Source organism: Schistocerca cancellata, chromosome 1, assembly GCF_023864275.1.
Source record: "Schistocerca cancellata isolate TAMUIC-IGC-003103 chromosome 1, iqSchCanc2.1, whole genome shotgun sequence".
NCBI lineage: Eukaryota > Metazoa > Arthropoda > Insecta > Orthoptera > Acrididae > Schistocerca > Schistocerca cancellata.
The window spans coordinates 520,051,552-520,065,364 of NC_064626.1; positions in this window are offsets into that span (position 1 = coordinate 520,051,552).

A 13,813-nucleotide genomic window follows, 5' to 3' on the forward strand; every position below is an offset into this window, starting at 1 on the left:
CGGGCATGGGTGTGTGTGATGTCCTTAGGTTAGTTAGGTTTAAGTAGTTCTAAGTTCTAGGGGACTTACGACCTCAGATGTTGAGTCCCATAGTGCTCAGAGCCATTTGAACCAATAACATCCGGAGTAGGGAAAATCGCAAGCACAATGAACAAATGGAGAACGAACATTACTGCATTAATATGATACAAAGACGTAGAGGCAGAATTTGCAGTAACATGTCATTTCACGGTAAGGGGTTTGTACTGCGAAACTTTCAAAACCGAAATGACGCGGAAAACTAAGGCCCACTTGTTTTATGGCTCAGATTCGCGCCGACAAGTATTACGGGCCCAAAATAAAGAAACCATACAAGATAAAGCAAAGTAAATTAAGACACGGGCAGATGGCAGCGCCGCGCCACAAGGCGGGTTTCACAGAACGACAGGTGCTGGCATGTATGAGTCATGTACGGAAGAAAATGCGGCAGGCAGTAGCATGCAAACTAAGCCACCGAGTGCATTGAACTTGCTAGAGCGATTGGCTGGCCACCGTGAGGCTGCAGTAGTGGTAGTAAGAAGAGATGATGTCGCAAAGGAATCCAGTGGACCTGTTTCGGTGAGGAATATGACCAAAATGAAAAGAGAATTGGATAAGTTATCAAGCAAAAGTGAAAAGACAGATAATTTCTACAAAGGGGAGTCGTCTGGGATCGGAAAAGCGCGTGATGATTTGATTCACAATATAAAGCAATATGAATGGGAAAATTCTGAAAAAGGTTACATGGTCATAAATTTAACAAAGGGGAGAAACGAAAGTGGAAACGTCGGAAAGAAGACGTTGGCCGAAAATGAGGATGAGGTGGAAGTAGTTAGCTCCGTGCAAGGTGCGCACGTAGCAGTTTTAGAGCGAGAGGTTGGTGCAAGGAATGGAGGCACCAGAGGGTAACACTAGTTCGTGTTAGTGTTATATGTTCAGACAATGAGTGGCAACACGATTGTTGGTAGGAAATGCATGACTGCAAATATCAAGTATGTGGAAATACATTTTGCTGTAGATTAAGAAGTAAGTGCCTTAGAGCTTTTTAATATCAGTTTGTACTTAACATGTAATGGCTTAGTTCACTCGTAACTTTCGTTGTTAGCAATTACAGTCTGAGGAAGTAGAGTTAGTTTTGTTCAAGAGGATTCCACATTACTTACGACACCTCATTTTATGAATTCAAAGTTTGGTTAACCTTGCAGAATTAGCACTCCTGGAAGAAAGGACATTGCAGAGACATGGCTTAGCCACAGCTTGGGGGTTGTTTCCAGAAAGAGGAAGTTTCATAACAGCGCACACTCCGCTGCAGAGTGAAAATCTCATTCTGGAAACATCCCCCAGGCTGTGGCTAAGGCATGTCTCCGCAATATCCTTTCTTTCAGGAGTGCTAGTTCTGCAAGGTTCACAGGAGAGTTTCTGTAAAGTTTGGAAGGTAGAAGACGAGGTACTGGCAGATGTAAAGCTATGAGGACGGGGCGTGAGTCGTGCTTGGGTAGTTCAGTTGGTAGAGCACTTGCCCGCGAAAGGCAAAGGTCCTGAGTTCGGGTCTCGGTCCGGCATGCAGTTTTAATTTGCCAGGAAGTTTGACACTAGAGTTTTTGGCACTAGTTTTGAAACAGTTCACTTTCTTCTTCTCCAGAAATCTTGAACATCCAATGTAAGAAATTACCTTTTCATTCTAATGACTCTTAAAGGTCAGTTCACACCGCCCATCACATTATGTCACATCACAGCACTGACACATCATGGTGTATTCACAGTGTCCATCATCTCACATCATGTCAATTTGCTTAGCCCAGCACTGAATGGTGAAAGTGAGTTACCTTCTGTGATTGAAAAAAACCCTGAATATAGTACTGGAATTGAAGATATAATAACAATAAACTTTATTAATGCTCAAAGCAAAATTCATAATATATGCCCTTCACAATTTTATGTGGTAAAATGCTGGGAAGTGAAAAACATTTCAAAACATCGACATTTATTTGCTAGCAAAAATACAGGGTGTTTCAAAAATGACCGGTATATTTGAAACGGCAATAAAAACTAAACGAGCAGCGATAGAAATACACCGTTTGTTGCAATATGCTTGGGACAACAGTACATTTTCAGGCAGACAAACTTTCGAAATTACAGTAGTTACAATTTTCAACAACAGATGGCGCTGCGGTCTGGGAAACTCTATAGTACGATATTTTCCACATATCCACCATGTGTAGCAATAATATGGCGTAGTCTCTGAATGAAATTACCCGAAACCTTTGACAACGTGTCTGGCGGAATGGCTTCACATGCAGATGAGATGTACTGCTTCAGCTGTTCAATTGTTTCTGGATTCTGGCGGTACACCTGGTCTTTCAAGTGTCCCCACAGAAAGAAGTCACAGGGGTTCATGTCTGGCGAATAGGGAGGCCAATCCACGCCGCCTCCTGTATGTTTCGGATAGCCCAAAGCAATCACACGATCATCGAAATATTCATGCAGGAAATTAAAGACGTCGGCCGTGCGATGAGGCCGGGCACCATCTTGCATAAACCACAAGGTGTTCGCAGTGTCGTCTAAGGCAGTTTGTACCGCCACAAATTCACGAAGAATGTCTAGATAGCGTGATGCAGTAATGGTTTCGGATCTGAAAAATGGGCCAATGATTCCTTTGGAAGAAATGGCGGCCCAGACCAGTACTTTTTGAAGATGCAGGGACGATGGGACTGCAACATGGGGCTTTTCGGTTCCCCATATGCGCCAGTTCTGTTTATTGGCGAAGCCGTCCAGGTAAAAATAAGCTTCGTCAGTAAACCAAATGCTGCCCACATGTAAATCGCCGTCATCAATCCTGTGCAGTATATCGTTAGCGAATGTCTCTCATGCAGCAATGGTAGCGGCGCTGAGGGGTTGCCGCGTTTGAATTTTGTATGGATAGAGGTGTAAACTCTGGCGCATGAGACGATACGTGGACGTTGGCGTCATTTGGACCGCAGCTGCAACACGGCGAACGGAAACCCGAGGCCGCTGTTGGATCACCTGCTGCACTAGCTGCGCGTTGCCCTCTGTGGTTGCCGTACGCGGTCGCCCTACCTTTCCAGCACGTTCATCCGTCACATTCCCAGTCCGTTGAAATTTTTCAAACAGATCCTTTATTGTATCGCTTTTCGGTCCTTTGGTTACATTAAATCTCCGTTGAAAACTTCGTCTTGTTGCAACAACACTGTGTTCTAGGCGGTGGAATTCCAACACCAGAAAAATCCTCTGTTCTAAGGAATAAACCATGTTGTCCACAGCACACTTGCACGTTGTGAACAGCACACGCTTACAGCAAAAAAGACGACGTACAGAATGGCGCACCCACAGACTGCATTGTCTTCTATATCGTTCACATCACTTGCAGCGCCATCTGTTGTTGAAAATTGTAACTACTGTAATTTCGAAAGTTTGTCCGCCTGAAAATGTACTGTTGTCCCAAGCATATTGCAACAAACGGTGTATTACTATCGCTGCTCGTTTAGTTTTTATTGCCGTTTCAAATATACCGGTCATTTTTGAAACACCCTGTATATACACACAAAGAAATCAAACAATATTGATAAGGGAACAAACAGAGCCTGTTTCCCTTACTCATTACGTTCTTTCCCCTCATATAACTAATAACATCATGAACAACTGCGTGTTTCTCCTTCATTACAGCTTACTTTTTCACTTTGTTCTTCAGTGAAAGTTGCTTCATCAACTTTTGTTCTTATTTATATCCAGTGTGGGCATCAGCTCTGTTCTCTTTTTGTAAAACCTAAATAATGTTTCGCTATCTACATCTACATCAATACTCCGCAAGCCACCTGAAGGTGCGTGGCGAAGGGTACCTTGAGTACCTGTATCGGTTCTCCCTTCTATTCCAGTCTCGTATTGTTCGTGGAAAGAAAGTTTGTCGGTATGCCTCTTTGTAGGCACTAATCTCTCTGATTTTATCCTGATGGGCTCTTCACGAGGTATACGTAGGAGGGAACAATATACTGCTTGACTCCTCGGTAGAGGTATGTTCTCGAAACTTCAACAAAAGCCAGTACCGAGCTACTGAAAGTCTCTCTTGCAGAGGCTTCCACTGGAATTTATCTATCATCTTCGTAACGCTTTTGCGATTACTAAATGATCCTGTAATGAAGTGTGCTGCTCTCTGTTGGATCTTCTCAATCTCTTCTATCAACCCTATCTGGTATGGATCCCACACCGGTGAGCAATATTCAAGCAGTGGGCGAACAAGTGTACTGTAACCTACTTCCTTTGTTTTCGGATTGCATTTCCTTAGGATTCTTCCAAGGAATCTCAGTCTGGCATCTGCTTTACCGACGATTAATTTTATATGGTCATTCCATTTTAGATCACTCCTAATGCCTACTCCCAGATAATTTATGGAATTAACTGCTTACAGTTGCTGACCTGCTATATTGTAACTAAATGATAAAGGATCTTTCTTTCTGTGTGTTCACAGCACTTGTCTACATTGAGATTCAATTGCCAGTTATCTTAACCTTCTTTTGAGAGAACATTCAATGGAAAAAAATATACAAGTTGCCATGAACATTTGCAGGTGGCCATGAAAAAAAGACAATGCTGAAACAAAGATGAAGAAAAAACAAAAGCACAGAGTCCCCTACTGTATGATGAGTGAGTGTGGAGAAAATATGTTAACTGAGCAGGAAGGTAGGAGACGAGTTAGTGGCAGAAGTAAAGCTGTTATGATGGTGTGTGAGTCGTGCTTGGGTAGCTCAGAGGGTAGAGCTCTAGACTGCAAAAAACTAAGGTCTCGAGTTCAAGTCTCGGTCTGGCACACAGCTGTAATCAGCCAGGAAGTTTCATACCACTGGACAATCCGCTGCAGAGTGAAAATTCATACTGAATGGAAGTACAGATCAAAGAACCTGTGTATGACAGCGTGGGCAACTCGAGTCATCACTTACTTACCACAGAAATTGCTAGTCGAAGCAAGTACAATGTCTTCATTTTCACTTCGTTTACAGAAAATAATGTCTATTTGTACAGGCATTACTAGCATAAAATAACTGGAAATAAACTGTCATCTGTCAAACCAACATTAACAGTTTCCTTTTACAATTTGTAGGTGTGTAAATTAAGTATTTATCGGAGTTCCATACTAACTGTGTGTGAAGTGAAGATTAATTTGGAAAAATCATGAACTCTGACACAGAAGATGGGGAACTGCATATTAAAATTAGAAGTTTTCTATCAGTAACGGTGGGAACTACATAATATGCTGAAAGATCGGCAAAACTTAATATGTGAAAAGAAACAAAACTTTTTATCAAAACCTTGACAATACACATCACGTGATTCTGTTGAAGAGTATTAGAATAAAAAATGATAACCAGTTTTTGATAAGTCAATGATTGAAAGAGGGGCCAAGATTCATACATAGAATAAACTATCAGTTAGCTGGCTGAGCGATATGTACATATATATCGCTAAGCCAGCTACTTGGTAATATATATATATATATAGCTGGCTACTTGGTAATATATATATATATATAGCTGGCTGAGCGATATGTACATATATATCGCTAAGCCAGCTACTTGGTAATATATATATATATATATATATATATATATATATATATATATATATATATATATATATACATATATTACCAAGTAGCTGGCTTAGCGATATACACTCCTGGAAATGGAAAAAAGAACACATTGACACCGGTGTGTCGGACCCACCATACCTGCTCCGGACACTGCGAGAGGGCTGTACAAGCAATGATCACACGCACGGCACAGCGGACACACCAGGAACCGCGGTGTTGGCCGTCGAATGGCGCTAGCTGCACAGCATTTGTGCACCGCCGCCGTCAGTGTCAGCCAGTTTGCCGTGGCATACGGAGCTCCATCGCAGTCTTTAACACTGGTAGCATGCCGCGACAGCGTGGACGTGAACCGTATGTGCAGTTGACGGACTTTGAGCGAGGGCGTATAGTGGGCATGCGGGAGGCCGGGTGGACGTACCGCCGAATTGCTCAACACGTGGGGCGTGAGATCTCCACAGTACATCGATGTTGTCGCCAGTGGTCGGCGGAAGGTGCACGTGCCCGTCGACCTGGGACCGGACCGCAGCGACGCACGGATGCACGCCAAGACCGTAGGATCCTACGCAGTGCCGTAGGGGACTGCACCGCCACTTCCCAGCAAATTAGGGACACTGTTGCTCCTGGGGTATCGGCGAGGACCATTCGCAACCGTCTCCATGAAGCTGGGCTACGGTCCCGCACACCGTTAGGCCGTCTTCCGCTCACGCCCCAACATCGTGCAGCCCGCCTCCAGTGGTGTCGCGACAGGCGTGAATGGAGGGACGAATGGAGACGTGTCGTCTTCAGCGATGAGAGTCGCTTCTGCCTTGGTGCCAATGATGGTCGTATGCGTGTTTGGCGCCGTGCAGGTGAGCGCCACAATCAGGACTGCATACGACCGAGGCACACAGGGCCAACACCCGGCATCATGGTGTGGGGAGCGATCTCCTACACTGGCCGTACACCACTGGTGACCGTCGAGGGGACACTGAATAGTGCACGGTACATCCAAACCGTCATCGAACCCATCGTTCTACCATTCCTAGACCGGCAAGGGAACTTGCTGTTCCAACAGGACAATGCACGTCCGCATGTATCCCGTGCCACCCAACGTGCTCTAGAAGGTGTAAGTCAACTACCCTGGCCAGCAAGATCTCCGGATCTGTCCCCCATTGAGCATGTTTGGGACTGGATGAAGCGTCGTCTCACGCGGTCTGCACGACCAGCACGAACGCTGGTCCAACTGAGGCGCCAGGTGGAAATGACATGGCAAGCCGTTCCACAGGACTACATCCAGCATCTCTACGATCGTCTCCATGGGAGAATAGCAGCCTGCATTGCTGCGAAAGGTGGATATACACTGTACTAGTGCCGACATTGTGCATGCTCTGTTGCCTGTGTCTATGTGCCTGTGGTTCTGTCAGTGTGATCATGTGATGCATCTGACCCCAGGAATGTGTCAATAAAGTTTCCCCTTCCTGGGACAATGAATTCACGGTGTTCTTATTTCAATTTCCAGGAGTGTATATGTACATATCTCTCAGCCAGCTAACTGATAGTTTATTCTATGTATGAATCTTGGCCCCTCTTTCAATCATTGACTTATCAAAAACTGGTTATCATTTTTTATTCTAATACTCTTCAACAGAATCACGTGATGTGTATTGTCAAGGTTTTGATAAAAACTACTGAAGTGTGAAAGAAACTGGTATAGGCATGCATACTCAAATATGTAAACAGGCAGAATAAGGCACTGAGGTCTGCAAAGCCCATATAAGACAGTAAGTGTCTGGTGTAGTTGTTAGATTGGTTGCTGCTGGTACAATGGCAGGTTATCAAAATTTAAGTGAGTTTGAACATGGTGTTATAGTCAGCACAGGAGCTGTGGGACACAGTATCTCTGACATAGCAATGAAGTGGGGATTTTCCCTTATATCCATACCACGAACAAACTGTGAATATCAGGAATCTGGTAAAACATAAATTCTCTGACATCACTGCAACCATAAAAAGATCCTGCAAGAAAGGGACCAACGACGACTAAAGAGAATTGTTCAAACTGACAGAAGTGCAGCCCTTCTGCAAATTACTGGAGATTTCAATGCTAGGCCATCAACAAGTGTCAGTGTGCTAAGCATTCGACGAAACACTATTGATATGGGTTTTCAGAGCTGAAGGTTCACTCATGTACCCTTGGTGACTGCACGACAAAAGGCTTTACATCTCGCCAGGGCCCGTCAACACTGACATTGGACTGTCGCTAGCTGGAAAAATGTCGCCTGGTCAGACAAGTCGCGTTTCAAATTGTATCAAGCACATGGACATATATGGGTATGGAGACAACCACACGAATCCATGGGCCCTGCATGTCAGCAGAGGACTGTTCAAGCTGGTGGAGGCTCTGTAATGACATGAGGCACGTGTAGTTGGAGTATATGGGATTTCTGATATGTCTAGATCTGACAGGTGACACATACATAAGCACCCTGTCTGATCACCTGCATCCATTCATGTCCATTGTGCATTCTGACAGATTAAGGCAATTCCAGCAGGACACTGAAACATCCCAAAACGTCCAGAATTGCTACAGGATGGTTCCAGGAACACTATTCTGAGTTTGAAGACTTCAGCTGGCCTTCAAACTACTCACACATGAACATTATTGAGCATATCTCGGATGCCTTGCAGCATGCTGTTCAGAATAGATCTCCATCCGCTCATACGCTTACACATTTATGGGCAGTCCTACAGCTGTGCTGGTGTCAATTCCCTCCGGCATTACCTCAGACATTAGTCATGTCTATGCCACGTCATGTTGCAGCGTTTCTGTGTGCTTGCTGGGGCCTACATGATGTTAGGCAGGTGTACCAGTTTCTCTGGATCTTCAGTTTATATCTGTGTGTGTGTGTGTGTGTGTGTGTGTGTGTGTGTGTGTGTGTGTGTGTGTGTGTGTGTGTGTGTAAAAGATGAGAGTGGAACGAATATAAAATTCAGCAATTCAGTAAATTATATATTAGTTATTAAAAACATAAAATTTGCAAAACATTGCACATGAACATATTTGACAATTAAAGAAAAACCAGTAGTAGTTCAGTGCTGGTAAGTGCACACATGTTTCTGCCATTTAACTTACTATGGATCAGTAGATGTGAATGTATTTTGACTGAAAATATTTTGGAAAAAGATCTCTCGTATTTATTATTCAGGCTTAAGATATATGAACTTTTTACCTAACTGTGAAGTGTTTTCTCAAAGAGCCATCTCATGGAATATCTTTCCATGCTATAAGGAGATCCATCATGCAAGGTGGATGGCAGAAATTATTTGTTTATTTACAAAGTTTATGTTGCATGATGAAGTTGAATTACGACCACAAGGACAGCTGGTAATTTGTTATATCTGTTTTTCCTTATGACATGTATGTTGACGTATGAGCCCATGCTGCTTCAGAAGCCAAAGCACCATATCTGGATTTCAGAATGCCTTCAAATAGAGTCGTTGATAATGATATCCCAAATCTGGCTTTACAGTAAATGAAAAATCATTTATGGTTCCTATTCCCCTGTTTTGTTGCCCTAATCCTCTAAATAAAAAATGAAAATTACGCTGAATCATGAATCAGAATCAACAGATGAAACTATATAAGGATGAATTAAGCATCGTTAAATCCCAAAAATTATTAATAATGGAATTGAACACTTTGTTACTAAAGAATGGGTGTATCTCTAAACAGATTTGATTTGAGTGACAAGTTCATTAAGACAGATTCTTCCCAGTGGAATGAATATAAAGGTGTCATCAATGCTCTTAATAAAAATTTGAAAGTTATCCACTTGAGACAGATGTCCAGCTCGTGGAATACTGTTATAAATAATTTTAAAAATATTGGGCTATACTTTTGGTTGTGTCTGAATATCACCATAAAGTTCCAGTACAGAAAAAGAGACTGACAGTGATGAAAGTGAACGGTGAATGTGCATTCCTTTGAAGTTATAAGTCGTTCCTTGCTCATTCTGTCACTATAGCGAACTGTTCCTTTGACCCCTTCATTTGTGAATGGCCAACCCCTACACTGGTAAAATCTTATCACAATATAATTGTTGGAGTGGATTTATGTTGGCGATAAATGTTCCTTTCTTCCACAATCAACATGTACAGTTGTGATACTCTCTGCTGCGAAAGTTGTTACCCTTTTCCAATTGAAGCAACACTAGCATTCCATTTGCTGAGAGAGCAAACAGTTACATGCATCATAAGGTTAATGTTCGTTTTTAATTACTTTTCTACTTGATTAAGAAAATAGCTATTACATTTTTATATTCCATGTGTTAGTAAATTATCAAAAGATGTGAATTATCATCAGATAAATGTAAAAACAGCTGAATCTCACTGATTCAGTGCATTAGCTGTAGCTTATTCATGAAGAAATACCGTCGATATGTTCATAACTGCAACTTACTCTGCTGTAAGCAAGGGAATATAAATACGTATTTCACGCATAAGAAGCATATATTTATATTCTTGTTTGTATTGTTATCATAGGCATTTTCCTTTATATGTAAAAATTTCGTATAGAGTAATGATTTGCCTGTTCTTACACTTCACTCAAATTTCAAATTCCCAAATATTTTTGTAAATTTGCTTTGCAAGCGAATATTTCTTCTGTGTCAGGAAATATGAGTAGTTTTACTACTTTCAACGTTTCATTATCATATCTGTTTTGTTTTACCTTCCACCACAGGTATCATGGCTTGTTTGGTACATTAAATAATGCAGGTATTAATTTCCATACAAGCCTCCTACGTTCTTCATTCGCTGATTTGCCAGGAAATGTCATGAACAAAGCTTCGCATTGTTGGGTACATATTCAGAGGTGTAGCTTGCTGGCCATTTGCTGTGCTGCTATTGCAAGGGGTGACAACTACGAGGCAGCATGTTGCGACCAGTGAGCCCAATAGTAAGTTTTTGGCGGGGTCGAGGAGATTAAGCGAGGTTAGAATGTATTCTGTGTAGGAAATAGGTCAGATTTTAACCTCCAAGTGTAGGATGGATACTATGAAGCCTCTGTGCTTGGAGATGAGTGCTGTGATGTGGCATTAGCTCTAAGAAGATGCTGAATGCTTGTAAATGATCTAAAAGTGTCTAAAAAGAATTTGATGAGTACTGTAAACTCTGTCATCAATTATTGAAATTACACACAATTTTTAGGAATGTATGAGATGAATGTAAAAATATCATGCCAAAAAAGCTAAAAATGCTTTAACTTAGTGACGCCACTTTCCTTCTCCTACCACCAATAAGCGCCTTTGAATCTAGCATGCCATTCTCGATGGTTATCGTATTTATACGTGCGTATTATGAAAATATGCAATTTGAATGATACACCACATTTAGGGTCTCTCCAAAACACATTGTCCCAAGTCTGGTTAATTATGCTATAGTGGTAGGAAGTGCAACCTTGTTATATAAAGGTTTTGTGAGTGAGGCTGTGAGAACATAATGGTTAAGTTACATGCTGAAAGCAGATGATGCTTCCATTATATGATGCATGGATAAAATTGGCATGTGAGTAAGCAAGTATCATTTAATGAATGGAAGGTAGCTTCTGGTTTCACAGCAGCTGACTATATTCTAAAAATGGTGAGAATTAATTTGTCACTGGCATTATATTCAGATAATCAGATTCTGGTGCTGGGAACTTCAATACTCTCTAAACACTTGTCCAGTGGATTTAAGAAAGGAAGCTTTCTCGTGACAGAATTATTTCAGATTGAGTGCATATTTTAATAAAGGAAATCAACTATATTACAGTGTTTTTAGTGTATTTGCAAAAAGCATAGTTCCAGAACTCGATATGGAATAAACATATTTGGCAGTATTTGGGGTGCAAGAGTGAATTTTAAATTAATCTTTAGGACATCGTAAACAGTGTCCTACATATCACACATAAATTTTGAAACTGTATTTTTCAGAACTTTGTATATGTCTAACTATTGGGAAGATGTAACTGTCAGATATCACATACTGAACTGTCATTTCTGGTTTTACTTATGGGAGAACTGTATCTTTAATGTGAGTATGGGATTTTCAATAGAGCTTGAACCAAACCTCTAGAGTATGGGTACTCGAAATTAGCTTTCATTATCCGAAAGTGTTTCACCTATGAATGTTCGGTCTTACATAGTTGGGATGATTGGTGGTGACCCTGAAAATCATGATTACAAACGCTATGTTTTGCTCAATTTATTTCAAGTTGTGCAGCTATATGTCAGGTAACCTTCAATGACAGTCATTCAGAATATATGTGAAAGATAAATATGAAGTTTAGACTAAGACACTCTGAACACCTGAAACACTAAAAAATGGAGACAAATACATCACAGTTGCAAACCATTTCATGTAACAGAATCATTACTCTTCTGGCATAAAGAAGGCAACTAATGTCCACCTAGCACAACCCAAAAAAGAAACACAACAGTAATCATAAGCATAAGATATGAGATCCTTCTCACTTTAAGAAATGATTTTTTTAAGTTTATAATTTACACCTAAAATTTCCAATAAAGATTTTACTGTGCTTTCGAGTAAACATGACCTGCGATTTCAGTCCATAGATTCAAACTATCAGTTACAGTATAACCGTGCTTGTAGTGGTATACTGATCCGAAAATGTCGGCCATCCCCAGCTGATGTTTGGCAGTGGAATCCACCAATGTTGGTGCCACTGTGATGACAGTCTAGATGGGTGTGTCTTGCTCCAATAAAACGCATGGTCACTTTGACGTTTCAGACCTGCAACAAGCTTCACATGACCAGCTGCCGTTCATTGTACATGCCCAGCTGCAAAGGCAGATGAACGGATGATGCAGAACCTTGTGGTCGAGTGGAATGTGATTGTATATTCATAGCTATAAAAGTTGTGTGCTTTTGCTCATGTTGATCTGTCAGTTAGTTATATTCACCAAATAAATTTGCAAGTATACTAAAATGGCTGACTGTTATTAAAGGGGGAAAATATGGTACGAATTACATTTCAGTGTGCTTAAGAACTTTTGCCAGGCAGGAAAAAAAAGCGTTTGGTTATTATTTTCGTAGCACATGTGTGTGGCCCCATAGCAGAAGTAGATCCAAGATTAAACACTAGTCAACATTTGTTATAATGTGTGTGGTTAAGTTATCATTGTGCATTACATATTGAGAAATATATTACGTTATTGAGGCTTTTCTCCCAAAATTAATACATCAAGGCCACATCACATACTACTGGCACATTGACGATCACTCAAAACATATTTATACAACTATCTTAAATGTAACTTTTACAGTGTGTCTATAAGTTACATTAATTTCGTAAACATTTCGCTGTAAGCGCTGGTGTTTGATATGAAACACTTACATTTTCTAGGTATCTGTGTCACTGGTACAGGTAATTGATTGTTACCTTTATCCCAACAAAGGTAAAACTATTAAGATTTATTCATTCGAAAATTGAAGTATAGCTTGCTATCATATGTAGTGTCATGACTGTGTACAGAACATCCTTGTGATAATGACTCACCCAAATTTTGTTTGCTTTCAGAATAAGACATTTTTAGCATACAATAGTAATACAATTATTGCTGTAAATCACTAGAAGGTTGGTGGATATGATTCAATCACACATTCAGTATTCCTTTGTAAGCTTATGCTGTTTCCCTTTGCCACAGAAATACGATTAGTGTAAAGTATAGTTTCCACAAAGACTAATACAAAGACAAAAATGTTAACAGAACAAAATTTTATATGTAAGTAAGTGTTTTTCATACAATAGTTGCTAATTTGTGAACGATGAAATCACTTTTAATTGCTTGCTATATACGTGCTGTGTGTGTGCCTACTATCCCAATTTGAGATTTAGTTGTGTGACTAGCTGTGTGACTAAGCATATTTATTAACTCCATCACTGAGTTTGTGATTAAATATGTAAATAGCTTCACCTTCAATGTGATTTAAAATTTGGATGTCATGTGAAAAAACAATTCAGAGTACCTACTATCCCTACTGTCTTTCCCACCTTAAATGTGGTGTCATATTCTGAGGTAATTTGGCAGCAGTTAAGCGAATTTCAGAATATTAAAAAAGGCCATTAGAATCATAAAGGAAACCTACCTAGCCTAGAAACTCCTGTGAAGACCCAGCTTAAGAGCTCAAGTTCTCTACATTTACCGTGTATCT